The 15,967-nt window shown below is 47.6% G+C and overlaps 1 protein-coding gene across 1 annotated transcript in view; it reads left to right on the top strand.

Annotated features, from left to right (window-relative positions):
* The window catches only part of LOC143935849 (beta-1,4 N-acetylgalactosaminyltransferase 2-like), a 168,627-nt gene that overhangs the window by 34,432 nt on the left and 118,228 nt on the right, over nucleotides 1–15,967 (top strand). The window lies entirely within an intron of this gene.

The raw sequence follows: 15,967 nt of genomic DNA, 5'->3' as shown, positions 1-15,967 counted from the left end.
TCACCAGGCTGCACAACATACAGTATCTCACAAAAGTGAGTACACCCCTCACATTTTTGAAGAAATAACACTTTTCTAAAAGTAGTGAGTGTACAGCTTGTATAACAGTGTGAATTGTGAATTTGCTATCCCCTCAAAATAACTGAACACACAGCCATTAATGTTTAAACCACTGGCAACAAAAGTGAGTACACCCCTAAGTAAAAATGTCCAAATTGGGCCCAAAGTGTCAATATTTTGTGTGGCCACCATTATTTTCCAGCACTGCCTTAACCTTCTTGGGCATGGAGTTCACCAGAACTTCACAGGTTGCTACTAGAGTCCTCTTCCTCTTCCTCCATGACGACATCACAGAGCTGGTGGATGGTAGAGACCTTGTGCTCCTCCACCTCCCATTTGAGGATGCCCCACAGATGTTCAATAGCGTTTAGGTCTGGAGACATGCTTGGCCAGTCCATCACCTTTACCCTCAGCTTCTTTAGCAAGGCAGTGGTCTTGGAGGTGTGTTTGGGGTCCTTATGTTGGAATACTGCCCTGCTGCCAGTCTCCGAAGGGAGGGGATCATGCTCGGCTTCAGTATGTCACAGTACATTTTTGCATTCATGGTTCCCTCAATAAACTGTTTAGCAGTTAGAGGGTCTAAGTGCAATAAGTAATTCTTGAAAAAGTGTTAACCAGGGCTGCAAGTGATCTCCTGCTGCTGCGAGTGCTTTCCTGCTGCAGGATCTCCTATTCTTTTGGCTCAGACTCTGACTATAGTGCTCCAATTTAACCTCCCTGGCGGTAATCCCGAGTCTGGCTCGGGTTGGGATTTAAGTACCATAAGCGGTAACCCAGAGCCAGACTCGGGATTGCATCGCTGGATACAGGGAGGACACAGGGAGAAGTTACTTACCTTGTCCCCTGGATCCAGCGATGTCCTCCGCGCTGTGTGATCGAGCTGTCCTCCGCTCGATTCACACAGTGCCTGAATGCCACCGAGCTCCGTTCCCTGCGACGTTACGGCGCACGGGAGCGGACATCGGCGCCAGATTAGTAAAAACACACACAGTACTGTCATCTTACAGATCACAGTACTGTATAAAAAAATGACACACCCCCTTTGTCCCTAGTGGTCTGTGCAATGCCCTGCATGCACTTTTATATTATAAATACATTTTTTTCTGCCTGGAATTTGGAGATTGTCCATAGCAACCAAAAAGTGTCCCTTTATGTCAAAAGTGATTTTAGACCAACTAGAAAACAGCAATAATAAATTATAATCAGTTGCAGAATTGAGCGATAGTGATTTGTGGGGAAATTCGTCATCAAACACTAAATCTAATGACAGCGACAATTCTGTAAATGAGCAAATTTCAGTGTTTTTGGATTTGATTACATTATTGAATAATTTTTATTATTATTTATTATATTATAAACTTTATCATACCTGGGATGTCTGCTAGACTCTGGTTTGAACAGATTTAAAAGAGTTATTCCTAAGAATTACAGGACTACAATATAAAACGCCAAATTTCCATGCAAAATAATTGTACCGCTTTCAGCACCTAAAACCAGAACTAATCATACCACCAGGGAGGTTAAGACATATTTGGTGCTTCTTATCCTATTACATGTGAGTGGCCAATTGTTTTACTCTTATAATAAGGAACTTTCTTATTGCACTGAGAAGGGCTAATCCCTGAGCAAACAAAAAAAAGTATCCACTGTAAAAAAAAAGGAAGGAAACACTAATGCTAATTGGTCAAAACAGGCGCCAGGCACGAGGGTAGTCAGTGTCTAGGCAGAGGTTGAGGCTGGCAGCAGTTAAATAAGTAACAAAAATAGCGTCAACAACTGGCGCGGGAGACACAAAAAGCAATCTGGGTCAGCAACAGGCAAACAGTAGCAACAGAATCACAGAGACTAGGTACCTGGCAAGAGTCCCAGCACTAGTCACCACGAGGAAAGGAGCTTAAATGCTCTCTTTCCTGGGAGCATGCCCAGCATCAGAGATGCATGACAATTCATAGAGAGACAGCGAGTAATCAGCCATAGCCAAAAGTCCACGATCTGAAGAGCACTTGTGAGGCGCTGCAGGTGGATAGGATGGGCTATGATCCTGGATGTACACATGCTGATCCTGGGTGTACTGTAAGACAAGGACAGAGCACAGAATTGACTGGTTTTCAGATCAGAAAATTGCTGAACACAGGAAATTTTCACAATGGATTACTAAACAGATCTAAAACCAAAACACAAAGCTCACCAAGATCCAAGTTATATTGCATGTGACTCGTCTGTTTACACAATATTCTCTTATCTTGCCCAACTTCGCACAATAGTTTCTTTTTTTTTTGGTTTTAGAATTGGATAGTCTAAGGAGATCCACAGCACTCAGATGCAAATAAGTATGAAAATAAATGGGTGAAAACAGTTTCTTATGAAGAAAAAAAAAAGACAGTTGTCATACAATGCACAGAACAAACTGCATGTTATTTATTTAGGGTTTACATTTACATTAATCTTGAGCTGGAGAAAAGTTGAGGCCCTTTGTACAGTCTGTGAAATAGTGTGTTGAAATGCATATATAGAAGTACTGTATACAAATATTGCCTTAAGCCGCGTACACACGGGCAGACTGTCTGGCCAACTAAGTCCGTCAGACAATCCGACAGACAGTCCGTCCTACTTTTGAATGAACGGACTTGACCACACACGATGAACAGACAGTCCGCTGAAAGCTTGCGCGATGACGTGTACAGCACGTATGACAGGACTAGAAATACGACGTCCAATACACTGCAATGCAACCTTCGGCCGTGTAAATCCTTTCTGAGCATGCGCCATACTTAGTCCGTCCAACTTGCCTACTCACGAGCGGACTGTCCGCTGAAACCAAAGTTGGACGAACAATATTACGGAAATTCCGAAAGACTTAGTCCGCCAGACTGTCTGCTGAAAAAGTCCGCTGAAGCCCACACACGAGCGGACTGTCCGCTGAAACACGTTTCAGTGGACTAAGTTGGACAGACAGTCCGGCCGTGTGTACGCGGCCTTAAAGTGGCGTTCGACCCAAAAATGGAACTTCCGCTGTCTGCATTTCTCACCCTCTCTGGGGGGGGCAGGTACCTGTCTAATACAGGTATTTGCTCCCATTTCCGGCAAAAGATCACCGTGGATATCTACGCCATGTCTGGCCCCTCATCCCCCCCCCCCGCTGTCTTCTGGGGGACACATAGGTCCCAGAAGACAAAAGGGACCACTCAGAACATGCAGCGTGACTCACGCATGCACAGTAGGGAACCAGGCTGTGAAGCCGCAAGGCTTTGCTTCCTGATACCCTTACTGAAGATGCCGGCGCTTCTACCTGGGAGCAGGTTGGCTTCGGGTGAGGACGGACATTGCGGGAGCCCTGGACAGGTAAGTGTCCTTATTTTAAAAGTCAGCAGCTGCACTATTTGTAGCTGCTGACTTAAAAAAATATATAATAATTTGGCGGAACCCTGCTTTAAATTGGCACAGCTATATATATATATATATATTTATGGCTGGAGCCCTATGGCCGATATGTATCTGAACAAAACAAGCTTATCATGAGACACCTTATATGAAATGGACCTGAAAGTGTGCCTTGGTCTAATGGACGGTATACCAAAATAAGGGGGCATACCCAGTAATTAGAATAAATGTGATTGAAGAGAAATGTTTTAGATAAATGCCCTAAAAAGGGGATGGGAGGGAGGGTATTGTGCACCGGAAACCGACAACTACCACAGGCGAACGGGCTGGTTAAATACCCCCCCGGGCTCCTCCCATAAATTCAGGCCACCATACTGGCCTTCTTACTTATGGCTGGAGCCCTATGGCCGATATGTATCTGAACAAAACAAGCTTATCATGAGACACCTTATATGAAATGGACCTGAAAGTGTGCCTTGGTCTAATGGACGGTATACCAAAATAAGGGGGCAAAACAGTCAGGTAGGGATAAGAGAGTTTTATTGTTTCCTGGTTAATCTTTATTGAGCCAGTTGAGTGAATGCTCGTGAAATCTCTACCTGTGGGTTAGGGATGTACCGAGTGAAGCAGGCCGACTTCCACCTGCCCAACCTTTTGATGACGTGGTCCGGGACCCCATGCCGGGATGCGGATGAAGCTGCTCCGATGCGGAAGGAGTGGCCGGAATACTCACTGGGATTGAGGAGCAAGTTGCGGAGGAGAATCCTGACATGCTTAATGAATTGATGGTTAGTTAGTGGTTTGACCGGGAAGGGCAAAAGAGGGCTAGAGTCCGGGAGCTCGGGTAGCCGAGAGAGAAGCTGTGTAAGCACCGCGACCGGGCACCAGGCATTGTTGGTTTTGTAGAGGTGGATGTCTACGCCGGTGCCTGTCTGCTGGGTCTTGGTTACCGGGAGGTGGAGGATGAAATGGTCCTGGTGACGGAGCAGATGACGTCTGCGGAGGACTGGGCTGTGTGGGCTGTTGTGAGTGAACTCACCGGGCCGAAGGAAGCCATAGAAGGCTAGGTAAATGGCTGTCTGTATGACCAGACTGGGGAGAGCACCGAAGGGGTAGCTGGTGAGTATGGTGGACATGTCCCTGAAAATGGAACTGGTGATGGGGAGCCGTTTGACTTTCACTGGCGGCTGTTGTTTTTGGATGCCGCGTAGTATGGCTCGGACAGCGTGGGACGAAAAAACAGAGGGATTGGTAGGATCCTGGATTGAGAGGAAGTGCTGAACGCCAGCTAAATATAAGCGGATGGTGTTAAAAGACAAGGCCAGTTGGTTGTGGCAGTACGAGATGAAGGCTAGTATGTGTCTAGCATCTGTGGGGGTGCCTACTGTGGAGGCAACCAGAAATGTGTTGAAGGCCTTCCAGGCTACCTGGTAGGCTTTCAGAGTATTGTCCGATAAAGAACGGTTGATGAGCTGTGTGGCTCCTAGTAGATGCGGCTCTAGTCCAGGGTCAACTGCGACCAATGCGGGATAGGAGCTGATGCGGTATCTGCACTGGGAACCTGTAGAAAGAAGGACCGGAAATTAAAACGGGACAGGGCGTCAGCTGCGAGGTTATATTTCCCTGGGATAAACATGCAGACAACGTTAAATTGGTGCTGTAGAGACAGCTGCACCAGCCTGCGTAGGAAGGACATCACGGAGGGAGATTTAGACCTGCCTTTATTGACAATTTCGGCTGTGGCCTGATTGTCGGTGGTGAAGCCTACCGTTTGTCCGGACCAGGTAGGGCCCCAGAGCTGGGCGGCTGCAACCATGGGGTAGAGCTCGAAGAGTGAAGAGGATTGACTAAACCCCGGGATCCTAAGAATTTGAGAAGGCCAGGGTCCGGCGAACCAATGGTGGCCAAAAATTGCTGCAAACCCTGTAGAGGCCGCGGCATCTGTGACTACCTGTGGTGAGAGAGGTGAGATGCACGGGATGAAGAGAGAGATGCCATTCCAGTTGGACAGGAACTCGTCCCACATTGCCAGGTCTGCTAAAGCTGCGGTATCTAGGCAGAGGATTTGATCCGGGTCTTGAGCCTGAGACAGGTAGACCAACAGACGTGAGACGAAGGAACGGCCGTGTGGAATAATGCGCATGGCATAGTTGAGCATGCCCAACAGCGACTGCAGCTGTCTCCTTGTACATCCCCTGGTCCGAGTGAATTCGTGGAGTGCCGCCTTGATGCGGGTTAGTTTGTCAAGGGGCAGGCTGGCTTTCATGGAGCTGGTGTCTAAATTGACTCCAAGGAAGGTGATTGAATGTGCGGGTCCTTCCACCTTATGTTCAGCGATGGGAACATTGAGGTTCCCAAAGATGGTCCTTAACTTGTCGAGATCCCTCGGAGGTGTGCCTGGCCGTTCTATCAACAAGAAGTCGTCTAGGTAGTGGATAATTTGCTGACTGCCGACCTTGTGTAAGAGAATCCACTCGAGAGACTGAGCGAACATGTCGAACAGCCACGGGCTGCTTTTGGAGCCGAACGTCAACTTCGTAGCGAAGTAATATTGATCCTTCCACTTAATCCCGTGCCAGCACCAGAGGGACGGGTGGATAGGCAACAGTTTAAAGGCGTCGGATATGTCCGCTTTGGCCAGCCACGCACCTGTGCCTACTTTAAGGATGGCCTGAATTGCCATGTCCACGGAGGAGTACTTTAAGGAGAACTCTTCAGAAGGGATCAAGGAGTTTAAGCTGGGAATGTGAGAAGAACGAGGTGCAGACAGGTCATACACTAAACGGTTTTTATTGGAAAACTTGCCCTTGACAAGCCCAATAGGGCTAACTCTCCACATATTGAAGGGGGGCTGAGTGAAGGGGCCTATGAAGAAGCCTCGATCCACCTCGTTCTGCAGCAGCAGGTCGATGGCCTGTTCGTCAGAGGCTGCTGAGCGGAGGTTTCTGCACTTGTGGGTTTGGTGGGGTAGGGAGATGAGGCCGGTGTGGAAACCTGAGGTGAAGCCACCGATGAGGAAGGTGGCTAGTGAAGGAGTGGGGTGCGTGTTGAGATAGAAGCCCAGGCAAAGCACATCTATACGGCTTAGTCAAGAGCCTTTGTGCGTTTTGACCTCGCACAAATTTCTGGGGTGTGCCCTGTGGCATATAACGCAGATGTGCAGTAGACGGCACTGGCTGTAATTGCAAGAACCATAGTTAAAGTTATTGCAGATGGCCGCACCCCCAACGGTTCGGACCGTGCGTCCAAACTTGTCCACCTGGTTCTTAGGTGCCGAGCCTGATGGGCCTAGGGCTGCGGCAGAGGTGGAGGGGAACTCTACTGGGCGACTAACCGGTATGTTGGCGCACCAGGGAGCGGTATGGGTGGAGGACTGGCAGATGGCACACAGGGGTGAACGAAGGCCGGCAAAATGCCGGCAGAATAGTTCCGTATCCATAAGGCTCCAGTCTGTGGGTGACTGGAACTGTGCCAGTTTGGCGGCTGCTTTCGCTGAGAAGGAACGATGGTAATCGTAGAAAGCAAAGCCACCATATTTGTATCCCAGGTCCACCACCGTGTGGAGATACAAATCTAGTTCTACCCTCCTGGCAGGAGAGGCTGAGCAAACGACATCTCTCAGCGTTCCAAAGGCTAGGGTAAACTCGGGGATGTATAGTTTATGGTTCAGCCTGGGGTCCTTAGCTTTGAGGACTACGGATACATCCCCCCAGGTGTAAGCCTTATTCTCTGCCAGGTCATGTACTGAAATGAGCAAGGAGGCAAGGTTAACATCCTTGCCGTCCAAGATGTCCTTCCTAATGCTGGCCGGCACCAGATGTGCTGGACAGACCACGGGACATGTGCCTTCGGTACCTGTTGGTAATGGAGACGGGACTGAGTCCGGAACCGGGGTGGCTGTGGCTGGGAGTGTTTCTAAGAGGGTCACTCTGGTTTGAACATCCGTGACCGAGCTGGATAGAGACGACACCATGGCATGTAGTTGGCCTATGGCCGTTGAGATGGACTGCAGAGTAGCCTGAGGCGGGGTACTAGGCCCGGCGGTAGCTGGGGGGGTAGAGAGGAGCCTAAACAGCTCTGCTTTCCTAGCTGTGGCTGGGAAGGGGATGCCCCTGCGTCTGAGCTCCGCTGTCAGCCTAGGGATAGTCCAGCCCCTGAAAGACTGTATGCTGTCGCTCACTGAAGGCGGGCGAGGTGACAGGGGGGCAGTAAGGTCTTCGCTGCCGAGCTGGGACATGGCTCCTGATGGATCGTGTCCTAGGAGTGATGTCCTATCTCTTTGGGGAAGATAGATGGACGACCGGAACCTATAAAGGATGACAAAGTCAAGACTGTTTCTCTATTTTCCAAGTGAACCCACCTGTTGCTGGGTACTAAGGCGGAAGCGAACGCGTATACACATATATATTGACGTGTGCCTTAGCGTACATACATATGTGTATCGGTCCGTCTCGCTGTCGCCTTTTCCACTCCTAGCCCTCTTGTTTTTTTTTTTTTTTTACCTGGGAGACAACGTCCAAGCTGGTGCAGGGTGGACCTGCTAAAGTTAGACTGACCTGGAGAGAGAAACAACAGATGATAATTGTTGAAGGAGCCTAACAAGGAAACTGACAAGCGACGTAAGCGGCTGGCTAACACAACTGAAGTGCACCGGTGAGTAGATATTTCTTCGCCACAATTTCTAAGTCATCGCGCCGTTATTTCCCTCATACTTTCTGTTTTCCTTTTGGGGTTTCCTTCTCTTTTTTTTTTTTTTTTTTTTTTGCCGAACGCCAGGCAACCTGTGGAAAAAACGAATGAAATGTGGCTGTTCCCTCTGGGGCACGCCGAACCGTATCGATGCATCATAGATGCTACTGGATTCGGGTTGGGGCGCTATAAGTGATCGTGAGATGAAGTATGGTTGCCGTGACAGAGGCACCACTGGTCGTGTCGCTAGTACGACTGACAACAGCACGGACTCTGGAGCACGTACTGAAATGTGGGAAATAACCTGGGGCGAACCGGAACGAATCGGTGCATGCGATCGTGCGACTGGATTCGAACCGGAGCGCGGAATGTGACAGTGAAATGAACTAAAGGACTATTGTCATGACAGAGGCCTGGGACGGCCGGCCACGGACTGAGGCTGGAACCGACCCGGATTTCTGGAGCATGCACTGAAATGAGGCCGAAAAACCTACAAATCTGGGACCGTCCGGACGAGTCGATGCAAGTAAATGCGATTGGACTCGAACCGGGCGTACTAGATGAGGATGAAATGTTTCCCATGGTAGAGCTACGACTCGGAGAGGACGCGACTCGCGACCGTCAACGAACGGGCTCTAGCGCATGTACCGAAATGAGGCCAACGCAAACTGGGACACGTCGATCGAACCTGTGCGTTTTGACAAAGCGACTGGTATTGATTCGAACGTGATAGGTGACGTGAAATGACTCCCATGACAGGGCCCGGGTTGGAATGGTAACGAACGGGCTCTGGAGCATGTACTGAAATGAGGCCAAGATCCTTGGGATACGTTGGTCGAACCTGTGCGTTTTTATTTGAAAAGACGACTGGTATCGATTCGAACGTAGTAGGTGACGTGAAATGACCCCCCCCATGACAGAGGCCCGGACGGTTGGAACGAGCGGGCTCTGGAGCATGTACTGAAATGAGGCCGAGTACCTAGGGGCACACCGGGACGAATTGGCGCATTTAGTTTATGCAACTGGATTCGAATCGGAGCGTAGTAAGTGACAGGTGAAATGAAGAAATGGCCTACGTGAGCCAGCTTGTGGCAGAGGCACGAGTCGTTGTGCCGTAAGATACGACTGGCAACGATATGACTGCGGCACACGACAAACAAGATTTAGACAACCAGCTACTAACATAGTATTACAAGCAATATCTACCGAACGACGCCCGTGAAATGAAGGGCGTATGCGGACATGTGCGTTTTGAGTGATAACAACCCGGTATCATCACGAACGATATGACATTTTTTGGGTTTTACGACACTCAAACAAAAAATGGAAAGGAAGGTCAATCGAGACCCCTACCTGTGGCAGTCGAGCCAGCGAGATTGTACAAAACCGGACGGAACACGAGCACTGCGAGACTTCCTAGAAGGGAGACGTTTGTCCGAATGGTAATCAATGGTGATCAACACGCGCTGTCGGCCTAGTGACGTGGTATTGTGCACCGGAAACCGACAACTACCACAGGCGAACGGGCTGGTTAAATACCCCCCCGGGCTCCTCCCATAAATTCAGGCCACCATACTGGCCTTCTTACATATATAAAATAAAACATTTGTAATGTGCAGTATATGATTGTTGTATAGGGATATATTAGACAACATATAGAGACATTTACATATACAGTGCCTTGAAAAAGTATTCATACCACTTGAAATTTTGTATGTATAAAATGTTTTTATTGGGATTTTATGTGATAGAATACAAAAAAGTGGCACATAATTGTGAAGTGGAAAGAAAATAATTGTTTTTCAAAATTTATTTACAAATAAATGTCTTGCATTTGTATTCAGCCGCCCAGAGTAAATACTTTGTAGAACAACCTTTCGCTGTGATTGCAGCTACAATTCTTTTTGGGTATGTCTCTACCAGCTTTGCACATCTAGAGAGTGACATTTCTTTTTCATACATCATGGGACACAGAGTGAGGCTAATAATCATTACCTGCTGAGTTATACTTCATCATCAGGTGAATGGACACTGGTAGACCAAAGGTCTTCAGACAGGAAGTGATCCCCTATATAACCCCTCCCATACAGGTACTTACGTTTTCTACCAATGTCTGCAACGTGTATGGCGCGGTTTGTTTGAGCTTTCTGAGCTCCAGGTGTCTAGTCCCACAAATGGTTCCAAAATTAATCAAGGGATTGACCAATTGGATCCATTTGACACAGGCTTTTTTGCTTAAATAAATGGTACTCGAACCTCGCAAAGAAGACTCAAGATCCTGCGAGGTTTTGCCTGTAATGTGGCCTCCGGGTGCTGGACACTACAGTGCTAAGATATTTCCTGCAGGGTGCTGTACAGGTCCAAGAGAGTGGACTCTAAACATGAAAAGGGTACCCAGTCCTTGAAGGTCCAAGTGACAGGAATCCGCCGTGAAGGCTGAAGATTGTGCCCTTCGTTTCTAAGTGGCCCTGCACCTGGATGGATAAATGAAACCCCTTTATTTTATTATTGCGGGGTGTCCCAGTGATTGTAACAATCAGTCAAGCTAGCTAAAAGCTGGACACCTGTGTGCAGTGACCATACGGGGGAGTTCTGGGCTAGCTGTGGATGTTTGCAAAGTGTACCTTTTTTGCTTGTATCTGGATGTTTTTTACCTGTATGATGGCGCCATTTTGCCTTGGTTACCATGGCACACGTGCATTCGCAAGTGTTCCTCTGTTCTGAGCAGTTTGTTTGGTGGCCAAGATGCAGTAGCCTTTATCTGGACACACGAATATTTGCGTCATATGTAAATATATTCACGCCCGTTCGCCGGGACCGTGCACGTGCATGCGCACACACGCACAGGACATTCCGGCGCACACCCAGCTTATTTAGGATGTGTAAGCCAAGCATGTGGTGCTTCCAGAAGACAGCTGTGGGACACAGAGCAGGCTCTGAACAGATACTTGCAGTGGTTCATTTTTCCTTCCAAAAGATTTCCGGAGGGAAGAGTTCTCTACTTCCTGTGAAGAAAAGAACCAGGCTTCCCTTGTTTAAAAACCCAGGGACTGCTTCCTCAAATAGTGTCAGGGGGGTTCCGCTCCCAACAGGGCGCTCGGGCCAGGGGCAAGCCACGAGGTCAGGGACAGAAAAGGACCTGGGTCCAACATTTTTCTAAACCCAGCACCAACGCCTCCTTTTGGGGGAACACCCTCACTCCATTGGGTGGGGGGTGCATGGCAATTCAGGACGAGTGGGTCAGCTTAATTATATCTTGCAGTTACAGGCTGGAGTTGCGGTGGGTGCCCCCTCAGAGGTTTCTAAGATCCAGCATTCCCTTGACTCCTCCAAAAAGAAACATATTGCTTCAGGCACTACTTTATCTAGTGCATTAAGGAGTGATTGTAGAGGTCCCAGTATTTCAAAGGGGCACAGGATTTTACTCAAAACTGTTTCAGAAACCAAACGGGGACACAAGGCCCATTTTGGAACCTAAGGTCCCTGAACAAGTATCTATTGATACAGTCCTTTTGGATGGAGTCTGTCCACTCAGTAGTAACCTCACTCCAGAGGGAAGACTTTCTAGCCTCCATCATTATAAAAGACGCGTATATACACGTACCTATATTTCAGCCTCATCAGAGGTTCCTACGTTTTGCAGTAGAGGCACGTCATTTTCAGTTTGTGGCTCTACCCTTCAGGCTTGCTACAGCCCCACGGGTGTTCACAAAGGTCCTAGCACCAGTACTGGGTCTTTAAAGGGCCCAAGGGATCCTGGTGCTCGGGTATCTGGAGACCTCCTGCTCAGAGATCACTCAGTAAAGGCTCTAGAACAGAGCATACTATACACAGTGCGGTATTTGAAAAGCTTAGGCTGGATCATAAATACTGAAAAGTCAGCCTTGAGACCAGCTCAAAGTTTAGAGTATTTAGGTCTGATCCTAAACATGGTCCAAGCAAGAGTATTCTTGCCACCTGTAAGGATCTGTGCCCTGAAGGATCAGGTGCGTCAGATAAAGGGCACCAGACAACCCTCCATTCAGCTCTGTATGAGTCTTCAAGGCAGGGCTGTCTTAATGAGTGGACACACCTAGGCACTGCCCAGGGGCCCCATCTGCATGCGGGGGCTGTACTTTCCCAAAGCAGCTGTTCCTTGAGCCCATGCTGCCTCAAAATTGGGGGCCCCATGATGGCACTGAGAGTGATGGACACACAGTGGAGGCATGCTGGCCATGTGCCGTGCTGTGCAGAACGATACCTATTATTTCACAGCCAGCATGGAGGGGCAGGACCGGAGCACCAGTGATGCTCTGACTCATGCGCCTCATGCAGCTTGAATGCTTGGGACTTGAAGGCTACGGGGTAGGAGCTGGAGTGGGAGCTGCTGAGTCGGCAGCACTGAGAGCCCACCTGTGGAAGTAGCATTGTGGATGGTGTCATGGTGAGCCCAGCTGTCCAGCACTGTTTGCACTGAAGGGTTCGGAATGACCTGATGGATGCTCCCTCCTCTGCCCCTTTTTCTGCCTGCTTGATTGGTATAGGTGAGTCCAGTGCTGGAGGTGGGCACATAGCCAAAAGTTTACATGCACTGTATCTCCACTGGAAAAGGGGTACTATATGGATGGAATAATGGTGCTGGGGAATATCAAGGGTGTATGGGGAAAACAATGCTGAGGGGGGATCTGGGGTGTATAGGGGGTTGCAATGCTTGGGGTAGCTTGGGTGGCTATAGTGCTAGAAATATCAGGGATGTAGAGAGGCCACAGTGTAGGGGGTATCAGGGATGTAGTGGAGTGACAATTCAAGGGGTATCTTATGGTATATGGTAACAGTGCTGGGGGGTATATCTCGGGTGTAGTGGGGTCAGAGTGCTGGGGGGATATCTGGGGTGTAGAGGGGTCTGAGTGTTGGGGGGATATCTAGGATGTAGAGGAGTCAGAGTGCTGGGGGATATCAGGGGTATAGTGGGGTCTGAGTGTTGGGGGGATATCTAGGATGTAGAGGGATCAGAGTACTGAGGGAATATCTAGGCTGTAGAGGGGGTCAAAGTGCTGGGGGGATATATGGGGTTTAGAGGGGTCAGAGTGCTGGGGCGGATATCTGGGATGTAGAGGGGGTTAAAGTGCTGGGGGGATATATGGGGTTTAGAGGGGGCTTTTCACCATCAGGTATCTGTGGCTCAGATTTGTAAGGCTGCTACCTGGTCTTCAGTGCATACGTTCACAAAACTTTATCAAGTGGACGTTTAAGCAGCCGAGGACTCGGCTTTCGGCTGCAGTGTACTGTGGGCTGCCGTATAAGTTCTGATGGCTATTGTTTGGAAGGGTGTCTCCCTCCCCTCAAGGCTATTGCTCTGGGATGTCCCAGCAGGTAATGAATATTTGCCTGACTCTGTGTCCTATGGTGTATGAAAAAGAAAATAGGATTTTTTCATCATACTTACCTGTAAAATCCTTTTCTTTGAGTACATCATGGGACACAGAGATCCCTCCCCCTCTTTTTTGAGGATTTAGGGCTTTCTACAAAACTAAATTACTTCCTGTATGGGAGGGGTTATATAGGGGATCACTTCCTGTCTGAAGACCATTGGTCTACCAGTGTCCATTCACCTGATGATGTGGTATAATCCAGCAGGTAATGAATATTAGCCTGACTCGGTGCCCCATGATGTACTCAAAGAAAAGGATTTTACCGGTAAGTATGATGAAAAAAATCCTATTTTTTTTGCCCATTCTCCTTTGCAAAATAGCTCAAGCTCTGTCAGATTGGATGGAGAGCATCTGCGAACAGCAATTTATTTTGTGTCTTGCCACAGATTCTCAATTGGATTTAGGTCTGGACTTTGACTGGGCCATTCTAACGCATGAATATGCTTTGATCTAAACCATTCTATTGTAGCTCTGGCTGTATGTATGTCCTGCTGGAAGGCGAACCTCAGCCCCAGTCTGTTGCAGACTCAATTAAGTTGTCTTCTAAGATTGTCCTGTATTTGCTCCATCCATCTTCCCATCAACCCAGACCAGCTTCCCTGTCCCTGCTGAAGAAAAGCCTCCCACAACATAATGCTGCCACCACCATGTTTCACAGTGAGGATGGTGTTTTCCGACACACATAGAATTTTGCTTTTAGGCCAAAAAGTTCAATTTTGGTCTCATCTGACCAGAGCACCTTCTTCTACATGTTTGCTGTGTCCCCCACATAGTTTCTTGCAAACCACAAACAGGACTTATTATGGCTTTTTTTTTTTCAACAATGATTTTCTTCTTGCCACTCTTTCATAAAGGCCAGATTTGTGGAATGAACAATTAATAGTTGTCACGTGGACAGATTCTTTCACCTGAGCTGTGGATCTCTGCAGCTCCTTCAGAGTTACCATGAACCTCTTGGCTGCTTCTGGATGAATGCTCTATTTGCCTGGCCTGTCAGCTTAGGTGCATGGCCATGTCTTGGTAGGTTTGCAGTTGTGTCATACTCTTTCCATTTTCAAATGATGGATTGAGTGTTCCATGAGATGTACAAATCTTGACCACACCTGTCTGGTGTTCCTTGGCTTGCACAATGGTTGTTCACTAAGGTTCTATAACAAACCTTTGAGGGCTTCACAGAACAGCTTTATTTATACTTAGATTAAATTAAACACTGGTGGACTCTATTTACTAATCAGGTAAATTCTGAAGGCAATTGGTTCCACTAGACTTTAGTTAGGGGTATCACAGTAAAGGGGGCTGAATATAAATGCATGCCACACATATTTCAGATATTTATTTGTAAAAAATATTTGGAAACCATTTATCATTTCCTTCCACTTCACAATTATGTGCCACTTTGTGTTGGTCTATCACATAAAATCCCAATAAAATACATCTGTGTTTTTGGTTGTAACATGACAAAATATGAAACATTTTAAGGGGTATGAATACTTTTTCAAGGCACTGTACAAATACATACAAATAATAGCAATTATAAAGAATTACCCAATGGCATTACAATCAGATCAAGAAAAACTGAATTCCACAATCAAAAATTTTGGGGTATATAAACACCCTTACTCAAGAACACCTGTTTAACCACCTCAATACCATGTATTTTCACCCCCTTCCTGCCAAAGCCAATTTTAAGCCTTCAGTGCTGTCGCACTTTGAATAACAGTTGCACAGTCATGCAACACTGTACCCTGTATTAGAAGCCAACACGAATAGTCAGACAAGCCAGTAATCAGAAAACCAGAGATCAGCGTAGTCGGAGGCAGAAGAACAGGACACCAGATATGTTGACAAGGGGAGGGAAATAAAAGGAATGAACAATGGAGTTTAAATAGCCAGAAGGGGCTGGTTGTAGGCGGGACTGACGAGCAGATAATGATAACCAGGTGAGGCACTGAGGAGTCATTTGAATGCTGACAATTATCCGGCAACTGAGCAGCCTGAGCACAGAGAAGAGAGCTGATAAGAAGCCAGCCCTGACAGATGGGCACTGACGATGAAGCACTGATCAGGCTGCACTGATAAAGTGGCACTGATGGGTAGCACTGATGGGCACTGGTAAGCTGCACTGATGGAGCTGCACTGATGATCCATGTCCTGATTATCAGTGTAAACAATGTCTGCTTATATGTTACCAGCTGTGATTGGACACAGCTGATCACATGGTAACCACTTCAATAACCGGCCTATTCTGGCACTCCTCTCCTACATGTAAAAATCTAAATTTGTTTGCTAGAAAATTATTCAGAACCCCCAAACATTATATATTTTTTTTTAGCAGACACCCTAGGGAATAAAATGGTGGTCATTGCAACTTTTTATCTTGCACAGTATTTGCGCAACAATTTTTGAAATGCATTTTTTTGGGGAAA

The sequence above is a fragment of the Lithobates pipiens genome, unplaced genomic scaffold (genome assembly GCF_037356315.1).
Source record: "Lithobates pipiens isolate NorthernLeopardFrog02 unplaced genomic scaffold, aLitPip1_a1.2 Scaffold_28, whole genome shotgun sequence".
NCBI lineage: Eukaryota > Metazoa > Chordata > Amphibia > Anura > Ranidae > Lithobates > Lithobates pipiens.
The sequence above is the reverse complement of the archived record's forward strand: the minus strand, read 5'-3'. Positions and strand labels throughout refer to the sequence as shown.